The 20,089-nt window shown below is 39.7% G+C and overlaps 1 protein-coding gene across 2 annotated transcripts in view; it reads left to right on the top strand.

Moving 5' to 3' along the window:
- GRM8 (glutamate metabotropic receptor 8) overlaps positions 1 to 20,089 on the top strand; it is an 818,800-nt gene that overhangs the window by 38,628 nt on the left and 760,083 nt on the right. The gene's annotated exons all lie outside the window — the stretch shown is intronic.

Genomic DNA, 20,089 nt, shown 5'->3' with positions numbered 1-20,089 from the left:
CAGGCTTCCCCAGCCACTTGGAACTGTGAGTCTATTAAACCTCTTTTCTTTATAAATTACCCTCTCTCAGGTAGTTCTTTATAGCAGTGTGAAAACAGACTAATACAACATCCAGATATATTTTTCTGAAAACCACTGATAAGAGTTTGAGTTTATTATACTGTTAAATTATATGCACAGTTTAAAAATCATAAGGATATACTATGATAACTTTCCATAAATTAATGTACTGTGTAACCAGCATTCAGATCAAGGAACAGAACATTACCAGTATCTCATAAACCCCCTTTCCATTCCCTTCATGTAATCTTTTACTCCAGGGTCAACCAGTATTACTCCAAGGTCAACCAGTATTACTCCAAGGTCAACCAGTATCCAAAATAGGGGTGTGACTATTATACAAGTATCCTGAATTCTAATACCATTTTAATTTTGCCTGTTAAAAACAAAAACATTTTATTCATGGATTTATATACTATATAATCTTTTGTATATGACCTTTGTCTCTCAACATATGAAAAAGGATAAATGAACATCATATTTTTCCATATAGTTATACTTTTCTTATTTAATTTAGTATTCTATTGTGTGAATATGCCACAATTTATTCCCTTCTACAGCTGTTGGGCATTTGGGTAATTTTCAGTTTTGGGCTATCGTTTATTCCTGTTGGGTTTATTCCTAGGAGTAGAATTGCTGGTGACAGAGTATGCATGTATTCAGCATTAGTAGAAGTTACCTAATGGTTTCCAATATTTTTCTAAACCAGCTGAAATCTTGTGTGGAAGTTCAATAAACAAAACCATATTCAAGACATCAAAACAAAGTAAACATAAAACCTAATGGAGTGGATGGATGGATTAACAATAGATTAGACCTAGTGAAGAAAGAATCAGTGATTTGGAAGATAAATATGAGATATTACCCAGAATGCAGCACAGAAAAAACAAAAGGATAGGAAAGGAGATTAAGAGATAAAGGATAAAATTAGAAGACCCAATTTTTGTGTGATTGAAGAAAGCTCAGTAGAATGGAGTCAGGGAAAGAGAACCTAAAATTAGCCAACTCAGTATTATCCAATAATGTGAGCTACACACATAATTTAAAATTTTCCAGTGTATAATATGTTTTTATTTAACTTGATATATGCAAAGTATTTCAGCAGGTTGATATAAAATTACTGAGGTATTTACATTTGTCATACTAAGTCTTCAAAATCTAGTAGGTAATTTTGTACTTAGACAGCACATCTCAGTAGTTTAGGCTAGCCATATGTCAAGTGCTCAGTAGCCACGTATGGCTAGTGGCTACCATAATAGTGCACATCTAAGGTGCACATCTAGGGTGTATAAGGGAAGGTAAATTGAGGGAAGGTCCAGGTATTTGGAGAAGAGGGCTGTGTCATGAGGGTAGGAGGAATGTGGATAAGTGTATCACCATAGAGACAGCACTGGGCTTTGAGTTTACATACATTCGTATCCCTCAGTACAATTATTATACCCTTCAACATCCAGTGGGTTGCAGAATTGCAGCTGTTGAGTAGCTCAGAACAATAGCAAACAATAGCTTCGTACAAGAAGAGAAATCTATCTGTTGAATTTACAGAGGAGATTCAGGACCTCGGAATTTAATTGTCCTCATGCAAATTTGACCAGAAACCTAAAGTGAGCATGTGTGACATTTACATCAAAGATCACTGTGTGTATTAATAGAAGCAGGCTGGTTGGGAGTGGTTTTCATTTCTTTGGCTATAATGATATGAAAACTTGACAATGAATACAAGTAGATTGTTACTTTGGTTTTTATGTCTCAGTTAAAAAATAACACTGTATCCTAGTGTGCTCATATAGCACAAAAGCTATATTATCAGTCTGTAGATCAAATACCATAGAAACTTGACCCAAATAACCTCAGACTTCCTGGGAAATTCTATGTTTGGGTTAGATACGTGACTGTAGTCAGTTGATTCATTTTTTTTGACAGCTCAAAAACAGCGAAGCGGGGCACTTGGAATCTGTCTAACCTCAGCTGTTTGAAAAATAGTAATAGAATTGAAAATATATTTCTGTCCTTAAAAACACCTCTAAAGCGCTGTATTTGTTTGTGTAATGATAACACTTTTTGTGCTGGCTCTGCCGGTCCAAAAATAGGGGTGTGACTATTATGTAAGGGCGAGCATTATGTAAGGTTGTGACCTTTATAATGAAACAATTCTTATTCCCATACTCTAAGTATGAAACTGACTCAGCCAAATAAATGCTGCCATTATTTTTGATTGTGGAGTAATAGTGAAATTATTAGTTTAATCCAATTATCCTCAATACTGAAATATAGCGTTATATTAGTCTGTTCCCATTGCTATAACAAAATACCTTAGACCAAGTAATTTGTAAATGATAGAAAATTATTTCTCACCGTTTTTGAGATTGGTAAGTCCAGGATCAAGGTGCCAACAGACTTGGTGTCTGGTAAATACTTGCCCTCTGCTCCACAGATGGTGCCTGGTTGCTGCATCTTCACAGGGTGGAAGGAGCCGAAGTGGGCTAAACTTGTTCCCTCAACCCATTTAAAAGGGCAATAATCCCAGCCATGAAGGTGGGGCCTCCCAGAGTCCTCACCTCTTAATAACATCACCTGGGGGTTAAGTTCTGTGATGGTTAATGCTGAGTGTCAACTTGATTGAAGGATGCAAAGTACTGTTCCTGGGTGTGTCTTTGAGGGTGTTGCCAAAGGAGATTAACATTTGAGTCAGTGGACTGGGAGAGGCAGACCCACCCTCCATCTGGGTGGGCATAATCTAATCAGCTGCTATCACAGCTAGAATAAAGCAGGCAGAAGAATGTGGAATGACTAGACTGCCTGAGTGTTCCCGCCTTCATCTTTCTCCCATGCTGGATGCTTCCTGCCCTCGAACATCGGACTCCAACTTCTTCAGCTTTTGGACTCACACTAGTGGTTTGCCAGGGGCTCTCAGGCTTTCGACCACATACTGAAGGCTGCACTGTCAGCTTCCCTACTTTTGAGGTTTTGGGACTCAGACTCGCTTCCTTGCTCCTCAGCTTGCAAATGGCTTGTTGTGGGACCTCACCTTGTAGTTGAGTGAGTCAATACTCCTTGATAAACTTCCCTTCATATATACATCTATCCTATTAGCCCTGTCCCTCCAGAGAACCCTAGTACAAGTTCCAATATATGCATTCTGGAGGGACATGAAGATTCAGGCCGTGACAAGTGTTCTAGAAGGTTCTACCATACTAACTCCAAGATGTTATTTGTATCGGCTTTCAGAAGTTTACAAAACAGTCTCAGTCTAATGTACCTATATGGTATTAAATTGATCATCTTATAAAATATGTGAAAGTCTGTCGGTCAGATGTTGAATCTTTTATTTGGGCTCATTTTCTATGAAACCAAAGGGACAGTGCCAGTGTTTCCCTGGTGTCTTGGGGCTGAGCACTGGTGGTGTTGAAGACCATCCAGTGGAAAGAGTAGTAGGCTAGAAGCTGGAGGGGCTGGTTGTGTGACTAGGGAAAGTCACTGGTTACTTTCTGTTAGGGTGCTTTTTCCATAGAAAAAAATTACCGTATATGCTAAGATTGGAAGACATCTTAGAGATTATTTATTCCCATCTCACACCTAAATTATTAGAACTCTTTAAAGCATCTGCAACAAATAATGATCCAGTTTTGGCTTGAATGGGCCACAGGCTACTCCCTTACAACACCACTGCTCCATTGTTTGGTGTTTCACAGGCGTGGAACATTCTTCTTTGCACTGAGCCAAAACCTTTTTAGCCAATGCCCAGCTCATAAGGGGCTTGGGAAGTAAAACATTATTAAATGTGAATTTAAAAAAAAACAGTATGCAAATCTATATCACTGTTTACTGGTGTGGTGTGGACCTAATGAATGGATCTAGTCTGAATAGTAATGCCTAAATTCTTTCTTTCAGCAACTTCCTAAACGGAAAAAACCAACATCTTTGTGATGTGGCCTCATAATCCAGGCGTTGAGCTACTGTGGGTTTGTCTTGGTAGGAGAGAAAAGAATTCTGCCTCTCTAGGTTAACTAGGAATGCCCACATTTTTTAAAGCTGGTTTTCAGGCTTATCTTTAGAGTTTAACATTCCAACTCTTAACAGGGTTAGGAATTCTTCCACTTCTACTTAACAGCTTGCTCCCCAGGACACGAGAACCTCCTAGATTTCTCTCATATGGGGTAGTAGGTGAATTATATGTTGTGGGGATGCTGCTGGTCCAAGAGCTCTCATTGAGCCATGGGGTCAGGGATTGGTGGGGCGGGGCTAGTCCCTGATTTGTTGCTTGTTTTTATAGGATATTCATTCATTCTTAATTCACTCACTAGTATTTGCTGAGAATTCCTGGTTAGTGTTTAGCACTTTGTCTCAGGAAGCCCTAAATATCCTCTTCAACATGACATGTTATCACCAGAGGAACTTCAGTGAAGATGGAACTACACCAGGCTAGCTGGGGAGGCCCAGAGGACTGGACCCGGATCTCTGGGATTTCCCCTTGGGTGCATTACAATCCCCAAAGGACCCTGCCCCTTTTCCCCGCCAGCCTTAGTCCCTACATTTGAGGAGGATGCTGGGATCCTCCTGGTTCACTCCACTCCTGCTACCCTGGAAACTCTGATTCTAGCTTTGAAGGTGTGGAATTTAGACTGAAGCAGTGAGGAGAGTGGTAAGTCATGGAGCTGGAGACCAGGCGAGGGCTGCTGGATTCTCAGGGTTTCTGGAATGAATGTCCTTCTGTCACTTTCTTGTTGCTCTTTCACTGAGCAGTCAACCGCTGAGATCTTGGCTGGGTTTCATACTGGACAGTGTATTCTTGACTTTACAAAAGGTGGTGGGGTGTTAACGAGCTTCCTTTCTGATTTAGTACTTGAGTAATTTCTTTTCAGCCGCTGCTATGTATCCCTGCTCCTTATCCAGTACGGTTTCCAGGTGGATTTACTTCCTAGCAATCTCAGAGTGCAAACGAAAGGTGTAGTGTCTTGTTCTAGGTGCTAAATCTTGTTGAGGTAGAGAGAAGGGAGAAACCTGAACTATATTTAAACGAATACAGTAAGTCCCTCGGCTCATGATTTGCTGGCCCTCAGTTCTTGTAGCCGTGCAGCAGCACGAAGCAGAACGTCATTTTACGTATTTATATCCCCGATGTTGAAACAAACACACACTATTAGACATTCCAGAGTAAAGCTCCTGTGGGAAATGGAATTGGGAACTATGTTTCCCCAAGGAAAACTAGACATTCAAGGCAAAAGCTCAACAGGAAAAGAAAGAAATTTGGGCTGCTTATAAACTGGGAAACTCAATGCTGCTCTGTAATGATATGACTGAAAACAAGTGACTGCTATGATTACAGGCAGCGTGAGGTGGAGGAGAGACTGGTAATGCTAGATCACATCAAGTGTACTGAATCAAGTGGTTAGAGGCCTGGAGAAGGCGGCAGATCTGTGAGATCTGAGATGAACGAGCAAGGTGATCATTGTAAATGCTTTCTAAGGACATGTATGGTCTGCCTCCCAAGAGAATCCTGACTTCCTTAAGGGAAGAGGACGGCAGAGACTGGCTCTAGAGTCCCAGGGTTTGGCACAAACTTTGGTTTCAAACTCATTAGCCAAGTTACTCAACATGTTGCTATGTCAGTTTCATCATGGAAAAAAATCACAAAATCTATAAATCTATGAAGGAAACTTTATTTCTTATAAAGGGTTATAGCCTGCAGGCTGGCCGCTTTGCAGGCTGGGAATTGCAGCCTCTGGCAGAGGCTAATAACAGACACTTTGAGGGAGGAGGGGGTAGAACAGGAATTTGTGCTGAGGTTGGCCAAGTATACATATTCAACAGGTTACAGGAGGAGCTTTGAATATTCATGAAGTGGGAGAGGTACATGTGTGATAAGCAAACACAAATATTACCTGCATCCCATATTCACTTTTGGGTAGAGACTTAACATTTAAGTGTCGTACAATTAGGCCTTGTATATCAAAAGGTAAGGCAGAGGACATGAAGGCCCTCAAGTTTACAGCCTCTGTAAACCAGCCAGAATCAGTCCATGGTCCATGGTCTCTTATTAGGAGAAAGTTACTGAACCACAGCTGTCTCTTTTCCAATCAAAGCTGTGGGTATGGCTTGTGGAATGGGCTGGGGGTCAGCATCTGGTGGTGAAAGTGCTGCGGTTGTTTCAATAGTGCTTATCTTGAGGCCAGTGCTGGTTTAACTGCTAGAGAAAAAAATCTTAAGGCAGTTGGAACATAATTTATTCTTTAAGTGTAGAGGGTACATGACTTAACCCTTGGCTGGCATGGCCTTAGGTAATCTTTATAATTTGGTATCTTATTGCCACAGAGTCCATTTTGTTAGTCTTAGGATCTCTATGTTAACATTAATGCTGGTCAGTTGTTGTGTCTAAACCACAAAAAGGAGGGGATGTAATGAGATGTATCTGGCTTCCTATCACACCATGGACAGGAACTCAGTTTCTAAGATTTCCCTGGGGTCCCCTTAACCAAGAGGGGGTTTGTTCAGCCAGTTGGGGGCTTAGAATTTTAGTTTTAGTTATCATCTGTGGAATAGTCATTGTAATAACACCTTCCTAGCAGGATTGTGTTGGGGATTGTCAATGGCAGTTGATGTGCTTAGCATGATGGCTGGTATTCCTTAGGTGTTCAGTATCGTTATTATCTATATTTCTCTAGTTCGCGTTGGTACTTAGCTCATTGCCAACATTCAGTAAGTGTTGAATAAGTAAATGAGCATTTATGATTAGTGTTTCGATAAAAATTTCATCTTCACTTCCCTCCCTTGCTGGTTAATATTATTTGATGTATTACTGAGATATATAGAAAACTTGGGAATAAGGGTCCTCAAAATAAGAGTTCTGATGGTTTAAATATATAGATATTAAATACAAATATTTTCTCTTAACATAATCAGCAATTTAATAAAAATAAAAAAATTCCTCTCCATTTGCTTCATCATTTAGCGAATATAAATTAGTGTGCAGTTAACCATATTTCTCCCCAGGTCTGCTGTTCCTCCTGTGTTTAATAAAAAGTGGCTGTATCCTCTTAAATATCTAAGCCAGAAATATGGGGAATCATTGCTGGCTCTTATTTTTCCTTCATTCCTCACACGCATTCATGTTTGTGGTCATACAAGCCATATCCAATTTCATCTTCTGATTAGCCTCTGAACCTGCCTTGTGTGTCTATCTCTGCTATTACTGTCTTAGACCAGCTACTGTCAACTCTTGCCTGCATTAATGACATAGTGCTCTGGCTGATAATTAAGGAAAAGTTTTCTAGGAATGTCCAAGGCAACCAGTGGTTGAATTTCCTGCTGGCAATCTCTTTAGTGTTTTTGCACAGAGGATTTATGAAGGATTTAAGCAGCTTGGATTACTGTGGGTCTGCAGAACACTGGAGGTGCTTGCTTCCTCCCTGGGTGAATTACATATGAGAAGATTGCTGTGGAAGCCTATTGGACATGCATTTGACATGCACGTGCCTGGGAGTTTTCTGAAATTTTCTGTTATGGAGGCATATTAATTCTGAGGAAATAAAACTTCTTATGAGTACAGGAGATGTAGCTGTGGAAAAGTCCAACATAGAAAGATGAGAAAACCATTTTCATATATATCAGAAAAATGTTACTTATTTTATCAAAGTTTATTTAGCAAAGCCCACAAATATCTTGAGGCTAACCTACTCAGGGCAGTTGATAGCCAGGGAATGTCATACAGGAGTATGGAATCAATCCATCAGAATTCAGAGGCTAAACGTTTCCATATTGATTAGGAAAACCCAGGTTAAATGGATTAATATACTCAAATCGGCTGTTCTGAGAGAGGTCTTCACCGCATTTGGGCAAGCTTATTGATAGGCTTACCAGAATGGTTAGGGAATCCAGCCTGGCAAGGAATCACAAAGCACATTGCTGGACTAGTGTGGCTGCACCTCACCTACAAGAGTTGATCATCCTTTCTGTAGGTAGAGGTTGAGGAAGAGCCTGGGATGGACAGCATTTGGGTGGAGAAATACATTCGTCAGGAAATAAAACTGAATAGTTCAAAGACTGGTTCTGGTGCCAGTGTCCTTCATGCTGGTAGCTCAGTTCTCCCATCTATACCTGGCAGGGCTTCCTAGCGGAGTGGAAGGTGGATTGTGGCTCTTTGAGCATCAGGTTAGTCATCCCTATGGGGATGTAGTTGCAAGAGATAATGGTCATATACATTTCTGCTTCTGGTGAAAAAAGAGGAACCTATCCTGTGGATAGCTGCTTGGAGGGAGATGAGGGAAAGAGATGAGAATACAAGGGAATACGTGGAGCCTGGGTGGAGAGAGAGGTGAAGGTCAGAAGAGGAAAAAGTCATGTTTGTGAAAGACAACGTGAAAGTTTGGACACAAACAGAACCACAGGGCCCAGATAACCAATTGTAATATTAGCAAGTGGGGGAGCCTCCAGCTTTCTCTCTCTCCTCTGCCATAGACCCCAGGTGAGGTTTCACACCCTGGACCCTCCTGGTGGCCTCCGCAGAGCGGTAGAGAGTGGCAAACAGTGGTGGAGATTCTGACTCTGATGTCAGTGACCTGGTGGTAGCCCTGTAGATGTGGCAGTGTGCCAGGTCTCTACCTGCCCCACAAGGAGACAACTAGCAAGAAGGCCAAAGTGGAGGAAGATGAGTGGTTGGTTTTGTGGACATGACATAGGATGTCTGATAGTACCCTCAAATTGGTTGGGGAAGGCTTTGAAGAAAGCCCGAGTCCTGGTAATTCAGGCATTAATGGAAATGTGACTACATTTGTTTTCATGGGTTGGTGACTCCTCCCATCTCACTGCCTTGAATGAAAGTTCTATGAGGCCAGAACTGTTTTGTTCACTATGTTCTATGTTTTATGTTCTATGTTTTATGTTCACTATGTTCTATGTTTTGTTCACTGTTATATTCTTGGTACTTAGTCAGGACTCCATTCATGTAGATTGAATGAATGACTCCATTACCGTTACGAGAAAAATGGCACTTAATCGGGACTGCATTCATATAGATTGAATGAATGACTCCATTACTGTTACTAGAAAAAAATAACATACAGGGCCAGCTGTCTCAGTGGTGCGTCTGTTCTCACTGAAAAAGAAACCAAGGCAAAAGCACCCGGTAAAATAGAATGGCAGGATTTTCTTGTCTCATACAGTCAGGATCAGCACAATTTTTTTTTTCAGCAAACCAACAAATGAAAAAGGCGAAGGCTATTAAAACGAGTGGGTACTGCTTGTGTGACAGCTGTCAGCGTCATCCTCTAGCTCCTGTAACTGGTTCTTGAGGCCCCCCGGCAAAGGGGAATGGAAATGAAGCCATTTGTACCTAAGCTACGTTTGGTGAAGAGTAACAACTTATTGATTCAGGCTGTCCGGGAAGGCCATGTTTCTTCTCCATGGCTTTTCATTTCTCGTCTGGGTTGCATTGAAAACACAAATTGTACTCAAATGTATTAATAGCTTTCTAATGTGAGCTCTCAGTCACAAATAAATGAAAAGAATTCTTTGAAGCACTAAAAAAGGCCAGGGTTTCAAGCTGGTTTATTTTACCTGATATGTTATAAAAAGAAAAAAAAGAGCAACCCGACAGTAATGTCAAATCGGAGATGCCTCAGTATGGTTTTCTCAATAGAACTGAATAATATATTAGTGAGTGCTTCTAACTAGCAAATGGGATCAGGACCATTGTGGAAATAAAGACAGAAAAGTGCCTTAACAGCTTTAAAATTCACAGATGGCAAATCAAGTAAAAGATCTGTTTATCAACCTCTGAATACTCTGTAAAATGCACTTTGGAGGGCTAGGAAGTTTCTAATGGCAACTGCTGTGCTTTGGGAAACCTCGGTGGAACCCTTGGCTCTCTGACATTTAGCTGCTGCAGAATGGGGAAGCTGCTTTCCTGACCACATTGCTTTGGTACAGTAAAGTTGTGAAGCTGTTGTGCTTTGCTGGGAGTATCCGAAGGCAAAAGTTAGAGAGTTAGATATGTATAATACTGCACAGGAGATTGTTAAGCTGTGTGCTGTGTTTCATAAAGTCTTGCACAAACAGCTTGATAAAGAACATTACAGAATATTAAAAGCTGCTTTCTAGTGTTTGGGCTCTTTGTGTCTACAATTCAGTGAATGTTGTGTACATTAACTGCATGGCTTGAATCCTGCTATTTTTATGCCATGAAAATGTAAATTAATTAATGAACTCCACAGTCAATTAGATTCTGTAATACATTTTGACTACAACTCTTACATTTAGCATATTTCATAAACATCTCAATTTGACCTGTCTTTATTTGCATTACATACGTTTATATAACTTTATGAAAATAACATTTAAGAAGTTCTACAATGCAGACATTTCTTTTCTAGTTATGGAGCTTTTCTTTTTCTTATTCTGTCTCTCCCACCCCCTTCTTCTTCCTTCAGTAAACCAATTCATGCAAAGTTCAACCTTTCAAAACTCCCTGCTACTCCCCTACTCCTCCCCCTTTTTGAGGTTTTGACAATTGGTTCTTATTTTTTCAATTTTATTTTATTTTTATTTTGAGACAGAGTCTTGCTCTGTCACCCAGGCTGGAGTGCAGTGGCACGATCTTGGATCGCTGCAACCTCTATCTCTTGGGTTCAAGGGATTCTCCTGGCTTAGCCTCCCAAGTAGCTGGGTTTACAGGCTTGTACCACCACCCCTGGCTAATTTTTGTATTTTTAGTAGAAACAGGGTATCACCATGTTGGCCAGGTGAGTCTCAAACTCCTCACCTCAGGTTATCCACCCACCTCAGCCTCCCAAGTTGCTGGGTTTACAGGCGTGAGCCACTACACCTGGTCTCAACTTTTAGATTCAGGGTGTATATGTGCAAGTTTGTTACAAGAGTATATTGTGTGATGCTGAAGTTTTGGGTGTGATTGAATCTGTTATCCAGGTAGTGAGCATAGCACCCAATAGGTACTTTTTCAGCCTTATTCCCTCACCCCTTATAGCCCCCAGTGTCTGTTTTCATTTTTACATACATGTGTACCCCATCAAAACCCCAAATTTAATCACCTGGCTTCTTAACGATTTGCTAGCTAATATAAAAATGTAAACATATACTTGATAATATTTACCTATCCATAAATTAAATCATAGTTTCATTTATAACGTGATCTCTGTTAGATATCCAGTATTAATATGGATTCAACCATGTTCTCCTGAAACATAATTCATGGTGAAAACCTGATATGTAGCATATGGCCTTAAAGACAAGTCTTAGGTCTGTCTTCCAATTGAATGTGAGGAAATTGTCTACATAGTATAGGCCCCAACACTGGCTTTATCAAGCTAAGAAGACAAATGTATTTGGAAGATGAGGATTCTTGATCCTACTACCTCTGTGAATCACCCTTAGGTCAGAGGGACTTCAAAAGATGTGAATGACTAGTTTTTTAGAGGGTTAGGATGAAACAGGCATATTTGAAGAGGTCCACAATCTTATATAAATGAATAAATGGATATTTTCCTTGTGTGGTGGCAGGCTTTGGAGTTATGTGAACTTGAGTCCAAATTCTGGCTTACCTATCTAGTAGGTTTTGAATGACATTAAGTTTAATGTCATCTTAGTCTCAGAGTCTTTACCAGTAAAATGAGGATCAGTAAAAAGTACCATGTAGGATTATTGTAAGGACTAGTAATATGTACAGTAAGTGCTTAGCTGCCTGACACACAGTAGGTATTCAATAGATGGTAGCTATTAGCAATATTCATTTGTAAAAATGTAGAATGCATTAAGAATCTGGAAAGAGTCTGGGTGAGGTGGCTCATGTCTGTAATACCAGCACTTTGGGAGGCTGAGGCAGGCAGATCACTTGAGTCCAGGAGTTCGAGACCACCCTGGCCAATATGGTGAAACCCCGTTTCTACTAAAAATATAGAAATTAGCCGTGTGTGGTGACACACACGGGTAATCCCAGCTACTTGGGAGGTCGAGGCATGATAATTGCTTGAACCTGGGAGGCAGAGGTCATAGTGAGCAGAGATGGCATCACTACACTGCAGCCTGGGTGACAGAGTAAGACTCTGTCAAAAAAAAAAAAATTCTGAAAAGAAAGTTCTGTTACCGTGGTATATTTATAATATAAGGTGGAACTGATGGCGTTAAGTATAATCACATACACAAGTGTATACATGCACATTCTACATCCAAGTTTGTTTCTGGGGCAGATTCAAGAAGGAATCTTTCAGCAGTGAATTTTGGCTTCTCTGAAGATACAACTCTTTAAAGGCAACATCAGAATAGTTCATTTTCTCCAATAGTTCATACGCAGGTAGAGTATGCTTAACAAGTATACTCTCCTTGCTGATTTGAAACATTAAAGTGTATTCAAGGCCACATTTGGAACAATGGTTTTTCTCACTTATTCTTTAAGGTTATGATGACTTCTTTTCCTTCTTTCTCATGATTTGGGGCATCCACAGAGTGGTGGAGTCATTTTTTGACTTTACTCTGTTGGTACTCACAGAGAAGAATGAATGAAAGTCCCAGAGGGTGACTCTATTTGAGGTTATTCCAAAAGTGGGTAAATTTTTGACAATTCTTACCACCACAATTCTTCCTCTATTTTCAAAGTTAGGAAAATTTTGCATTTTATTGCAACATGAAGAATAACTACAAAAAGCATAGTCCCCTATATGTGTCATGTTAAGTGGCCTAGATCTCTCTGGTTGATCCTTTAACGAGGTCACTGAGTGTGTCATGACTTTCAACCACCAAACATATTTTAGCAAATTCTAACCCTGAATAAAGTTAAAGACCTGTTAGGAAGAAGGCTTAATTGAGAAGGAAGAATGGAAACACGATGGACTTAGAACACAGGTGCATTTGAGCAGCGGCCCCAGATCTGTCACTTACTAGCTGTGTGTGACCTTGGGTGAGTTATTTAGTGCTATTTTATGCTATACTGTACTTCAGAATTGGAATAATACTACTTACAGTAACCTTGGAGTTTTTTATATAGATCAAATAAGACAACTCATGAAGCACTAGTAACAGTATCTAGCACAGAGTAGTTATTTGATAAAAGGTAAGCTTCCTTCCCTTCTCCCTCATGTTATCTATAAAAAGAGACCAGTCACCCTGCCTACTTGTGTGAGAATGAGTATTTGTACTTGTGAGTATTGTGCTTGTGAGTATCAAATGAAGCAATATGAAAACACTTTGTAAAAAGCACAATATCAACATAAGCAAGGAAAATGACAGATTTTATGATTTTGGATATAATAAAGCTGTGCATCTGTTGAGAAGTTGGTGAAGATTTTAAATAATTTGACTCCCTTAGAAATTCCTTGGTAACAGAAAGGTGAGTAGTTTTGCACTCCATATGTACAGGATTAAATAGTGTTCCCCAAAATTTATGTCCACGTAGAATCTGAGAATGTGACTTTATTTTGAAATAGGGTCTTTACATATTCAATTAGATAAGTTAAGGTGAGATCATACCACATTAAGATGGGCCATAATCCAATGACTTGTGTCCTTATAAGAAGAGAAAACACACAGGGGCGAAAGCCATGTGAAGATGGAGGCAGAGATTGGAGTGATACATCCAGGAGGCAAGGATTGCCAGTGACCACCAGACACTGGAAGAGGCAAGGAAGGGTCCTCTCCAGAGCCTGCAGAGAGCATGGGCCTGCTGACGCCTTGCTTGCAGACTTCCAGCCTCCAGGACTGTGAGAGAACAAATTGCTGTTGCTTTAGGCCACACAAGGTCCTTCATTATGGCAGCCCAAGGAAACAAATACACACCATACTTCCCCTGTTTTTATCGGTTAGAAGTTTGTATAATGTAATGTGATGTAAAGATGTTGCTTTAACTTAGACAAAAAGTGTATGAGGTCTTATAACTTTACTGAAATCCTGCCACAAGTGGAAATTAATTCCCACATTATCTACATGTAAGAGTTCCCAAAATATTGGTTTTTCTTTGTTCTTTAAAAAAAATCTAAAGAAGCTGGGATGAACTCAGAGTTAGGGGAAAGCTTTAAGAGTCCAATTAGTCAGTCCCATCCCTTTGCTATACAGGTGAACTTACATAGACCAGAAAAGGTATGTGTGGGGATGAGCCTGAGGAAACTTGGTAGATTTTTATGACGACATTCTCCTTTTTAAAATTAAAATCATGTTGGGTGTCTTGATTATTGCCACAAAACTGTTCTGAAAGTTTTGTTTTACCTCCCAATTTTGGGTTAGTTCATACCAAAGCTTTGTTTCTCTTCTCTAAGAAAAAATATATAGGCGCGGTGGCTCAAGCCTGTAATCCCAGCACTTTGGGAGGCCGAGACGGGCGGATCACAAGGTCAGGAGATCGAGACCATCCTGGCGAACCCGGTGAAACCCCGTCTCTACTAAAAAATACAAAAAAAAAAAAAATAGCCAGGCGAGGTGGCGGGCGCCTGTAGTCCCAGCTACTCGGGAGGCTGAGGCAGGAGAATGGCGTGAACCAGGGAGGCGGAGCTTGCAGTGAGCTGAGATCCGGCCACTGCACTCCAGCCTGGGTGACAGAGCAAGACCCCGTCTCAAAAAAAAAAAAAAAAAAAAAAAAAAAAGAAAAAATATATATGATAAATACTTCTACAAGCAACTTAAAGCACTGCTGGTTATTTGACATACATCCACAAAAAAGCAAAGCTGAAGAGTATTCTAAAAATCAATAGCATAATGAACTGAATAGTATTTTATCTGAAGCCTTTTATGTTTTTCCCTTTAGAGCATCCTTCTGCTTAAAATGGGCATTGCCGTCATCATGTTCCTCTAGCTAACTGAGGTCCTGTACAGTTTTTGGACTGGGGGAAAATGGGAGAATGGTTTGTGCTTTTCTAAAAGGAGGCACAATTTGCATCATTTTAAATAACAGTCAGTGTGGTTTCAGACAAGGCTGCTGAAAGGTGAAATGAAAAGAAATCCTGTCCTCATGTGCCCCTGTTCTCTCATGATATAGCACAAACTATGCAGGGAACTGGGGTGGCTGTAATCCTGAAGGGGCAGTCAGCATCCAAGCCAGTGGAACCTGACTTTTATCACGTGCCATCTCTGCAAAGATTTGAAAAGGCCCTTGCTGCTTTTGTCGCACAGATGGGTACATCTGTAAAAGAAGGGACTAACTAGTCACAGTGGCTGAAAGGTACTTTGTCTTTTATTTGTAAACTTGCAATAGGATCAAGGATCAACTCTTTATCTGTGATGTATGTTCCTATTATTTGAAAGCAAATTTAATTTCTACTTAATAAGCATTCAATTGGTTGTGTATTAGCAATCATCTTTAAACAGAGTTGACAATCCATTCTGGGAAAGGTGTAGTGGCCCATGCCTGTGATCTCTGCACTTTGGGAGGTTGAGGCAGGAGGATCACTTGAGGTCAGCCTGGGGACAACATAGTGAGACTCCTCTCTCTTAAAACAAAAAACAAAAAACAAAAAACCGGATGCAGTGTCTCACGCCTGTAGTCCCAGCACTTTGGGAGGCTGAGGCGGATGGATCACCTGAGGTCAGGAGTTCGAGACCAGCCTGACCTACATGGAGAAACCCCATCTCTACTAAAAATACAAAATTAGCTGGGCATGGTGGAGCATGCCTGTAATCCCAGCTACTCAGGAAGGCTGAGGCAGGAGAATTGCTGAATTGCTTGAACTTGGGGGAGGTGGCGGAGGTTGCCGTGAGCCGAGATTGCACCATTGCACTCCAGCCTGGGCAACAAGGGCAAAAGTCCGTTTCAAAAAAAAAAAAAGAAAAGAAAAACTAGCTAGGCATGGTGGTGCTTGCCTGTAGTCTCAGCTACTTAGGAAGCTGCGGCAGGAGGGTCACTGAGCCCTGGAGTTTGAGGTTACAGTGAGACAGTGAGCTATGATCCTACCACGGCACTCCAGACTTCCGCCTGGGTGACAGAGCAAAACCCTGTCTCTCATTAAAAATAATAATAATAATAATAATAATAATCCTTTCTAAGAAAAAGAGCACTGGACGATATAAGCCAGCGGTCATATTCTGACTTGGCTAATGGACAAACAAAACAAAAAAAACAAAAACCCACCACAAAACACCTCTCAATGAAAGAAACAATAACAATAGTAGCTAGCATTTATTGAGGGCTTACTACGTATAGGGTGCTTTGTAAGAATTAGCTCATTTGGCCTTCCCAGCAGCTGTATAAGGAGATGCACCACAATTGCTGTCATTTTCATTTCATACGAAACTGTCACTCAGGTGAGTTCAGTAACTTGCCTAAGGCCACAGAGCAGATTTGGGATTAAATTCAGTACGTACCTGTGCTCGTGGTGACATAAAGACTTTTGTCTAGTTTGTGTGCATCATATTGTGATTTGTGCCTAGTATTCAATAGCACAGTAAGGAAATTACAGTTTACAATAATTTATTGTAATTTAAAAATAGCTAAAAGAGAAAATTTGTAATGTTCCCAACACAGATAAATGAGGTGATGGATATCCCAGTTACCGTGATTTGATCATTATATATTGTATACATGTACCAAAATATCACATGTATTCCCCAGATTTGTACAATTATATCAAAAATACAAAAGTATGAATATTGGTTAAACAAATGAACTATTTGATAATCAAGAATAGAACAAACTTCATTAGGCCTAGATAAACCAAAAAGTCCTTTTTTTTTTTTTTTTTTTTTTTGTTTCCATGTCTAGAAAGCAAAAGACATATAGTATGAACATGATTTGGGGTTTGCATTTCAAATGCGTTTTGCTAAAAAAAAGTGACACTGGGTCTACATGAATTATCAGCCAGAGGAGGTAAGTTTATAGAGTATAAGTGTTTCCTTTAGCCACTTTCTGTGCCCCACATCATTTAGTAGTAGATGCCTCTGAGATAAGAACAATGAAGAATAATGTTCTCCCTTTTAACTTACACCTAATCTATACTTGGTTCTCCCTCAGTGTTTGGTATTTTGTTCTCACAAATAAATGGGCAATATCAAAGAAATCCCTGGTTTGTTTACCTTTTTATTGTTCACTCCCTTCTCTGAGGGATGTTTTCCCTTTGCTGTTTTACCCTTTTTTTTCTGACAGACATGTTTCCTTTCATTGAAAGAGATGAAAGAAACTAGGATTGTTTAGTCACAACAGAACAAAAAAAAATACACATACAAATCAATGAATTTTGAGTTGTGAAGCACATTAGGAAAAAGTATTGTTTCTTTGGTCACAACCCTCTCCCTCTTGCTAGGATGTGCATAGAGATAGCTAATTAGCAACTCCTCTGAGATGAAAAGCTTCAAGTATAAACTGAAATGTTGGGCCCTTCCAACTTCTTTGACAATTGTCTATCTGTAGGTTGTCGAGATTTTGTGAAGTATCTTCTTAAAAAGCAATTAACACACATAAAATTAAATAATTTTTACATGTGAGCTTTTAAAAAGTGGATTAGAAGCCCTTTTGGAAATGAGTTAGAAATCTGGAGAATTTGAAACAAAACCAACTATCCAAAAAACCATCCTCAAATCCATATGCTTAAATGTGCTACTGTGGTGCAAATAATATAGAAACAACCTAGACCAATATTAGTGAATTCATAATTACAATAAAATAATTATATAGCTAATAGTTATAGCGTATGTACCATGTATCAAGAACTCTTCGAGATAGCCTCCCTGTAATCCCAGCTGCATGAGAGGCTGAGGTGGGATGATTGCTTGAGCCCAGAAGTTTGAGACCAACTGGTCTGAGACCAGCCTGGGCAACATAGCGAGACCCAGTCTCAAAACAAAACCACCTCTTATCACTTTAAATGTATTAGCTCATTTAGTCTTCACCAAAACCATATGCTAGCACTCTTATTATCATCTCTGTGTTACAAAATGAGGAAACTGAAGCACAGAGAAGTTAAGTGACTTGTTCAAGATCAAACACCTGCAAAGTGAGAGCGTCCAGATTTAAACTCAAGCAGCCTTGTTCAAGGCTCTGCTTTATTGCCTTCAAATTATGAATAAATTAACAGGTTATTTGGCAAGAGTAGACTTAATTATTAAGGAAGTGTAACAATGTGGAAGCATGTGCAGAATAATGTTATCTAAAGGATACTTGGCTGGTATGGGCGTGTTTCTTTTTTTGTTTTTTTTGTTTTTTTTTTTTTTTTTGAGATAGAGTCTTGCTTGTTGCCCAGGCTGGAGTGCAGTGGTTCAATCTTGGCTCAGTGCAACCTTTGCCTCCCGGGTTCATGTGATTCTCCCACCTTAGCCTCCAAGTAGCTGGGACTACAGGCATGCATCACCACACCCAGCTAATTTTTATATTTTGAGTAGAGATGAAGTTTCACTATGTTGGCCAGGCTGGTCTCGAACTCCTGACCTCAAGTAATCTGCCCTGCCTCAGTCTCCCCAAGTACTGGGATTATAGGCATGAGCCACTGTGCCCAGCTGGGCATGTGTTCTTATTATATAATGACTATGTAGATAGAGATCAAAAACTATTATGTAATAATGGTAGATATGAGGGTGTAGGAATCCCCCCAAACTTGAGTGTCACATTATCTCTTCATAAATAAATTAATGAAGGCACATTAAATTAAAGTACTCATTATCTATGTTTTTATTTTGCTGTTAATACTTGTATCCTTCCCTAATCAAGAGCTTATAATGTAGAGAGAGACTTAAACTTTTTGTTTTCCATCCATTCATTTTTTTATTTGACATTTATTAAATGTTGGTAGTTTACACCAGGCTGTATTTGGGTCCTGGGGAAGACAAAGATGTATAAGGAAAAACAAATACCTACCTTCAAAGATAAAAACCAGGCATTTTGCGGGAGAGGGATGGATAGGCAAGCATACAAGTAGCCTCAAAACAGTGGCATGAATGCTATGAAGCGAGACGCTCAGAGTTTGGTAGGAGCAGAGGGAAGAGCACCTCACTTTTCTGGATAGACTGATAAAGGAGGCCCAGAGGAGTCACCTGAGTTAAGTCTGGAAGGAAGAGTAGGAAGTGTTCCTGGGAAGATGGTGGGGAAGGCCCTTCTAAGTTGACAGGAGAGGGAGGTGAAAGTACATAGGCCCGGAGGGGATAGAACTGGCCACATTGAGGACATTAAGTAATTCAACAAGTCTGAAATGTATGATTAGGGTTGCTGAATCTAAAAGGCCTGACTTGACAGGGTAGAATTCTATAAAGTGTGTGGCTTAACTAGTTTTGTTCATTCTGAGCTCTAATAATTATTAGCTAATTTTAAACTTAATGATTAGTTAAGGTTTTCCCCCATCCAGGTAGTCATTGATAACAATATCTAGACTCTGGAATTTTTGAAGATGACAAAATTATTTGTTTTGAATGACTGATCCCATGTTCCATAAAGAAAACTACATATAAAACGGTATAAGCATGTGTCGGTATGTTTTTCTCTGTATATCTAAATTAAAATAGTAATAGAAGATAAACTAATTTAAAGAATAGATAGTACATTTAAAATTTTTAAAAATTTATTTTTAATTGACAGAATTTGTACATATGTATCGGGTACAATGAGTGGAGTGAAGGTTGAAGCACCCATGGTGGGAAGGATGGCAAAGAGAAATGGGCAAGGACCATGCTGCTGTGGGAGTGATCTATAGTGAAATCACTATTTGATCCCTATAAATAGCCCGACAAAACTAGAGAAGTCAACATGAAACTTTATTTTGACATTTTAATATTCTACTTGATATTTCACCTGGAATCTGGGGTGGGGGAAGGAGGATTTAGACACCTGTTTGTAAATCACTATGTGACCTGGAAGTCCCTGAAAATCATGACTTGACTGGTATTTATTAATCCTTTTGATATAAAGTCTCTTAAAATGATTTTTCTATGTAAGTGTGACTAAGTAATTTATGCTGATTTCCCTGATGTCTTGCCAAAATCGGTCTCATTACTTGGTATTCACATTTTCCATGTCCCATACGATCAGTCCATCAGGAAAGCTAGTTAAATGAGAGTTCAGATGACTTCTTACGGATTAAACATTAAGGGTTTTGGTGGAATGGGGCCATTTTCCAAG

This window comes from Theropithecus gelada, chromosome 3 (assembly GCF_003255815.1).
Source record: "Theropithecus gelada isolate Dixy chromosome 3, Tgel_1.0, whole genome shotgun sequence".
NCBI lineage: Eukaryota > Metazoa > Chordata > Mammalia > Primates > Cercopithecidae > Theropithecus > Theropithecus gelada.
This window is presented reverse-complemented; position numbering and strand designations above follow the sequence as displayed.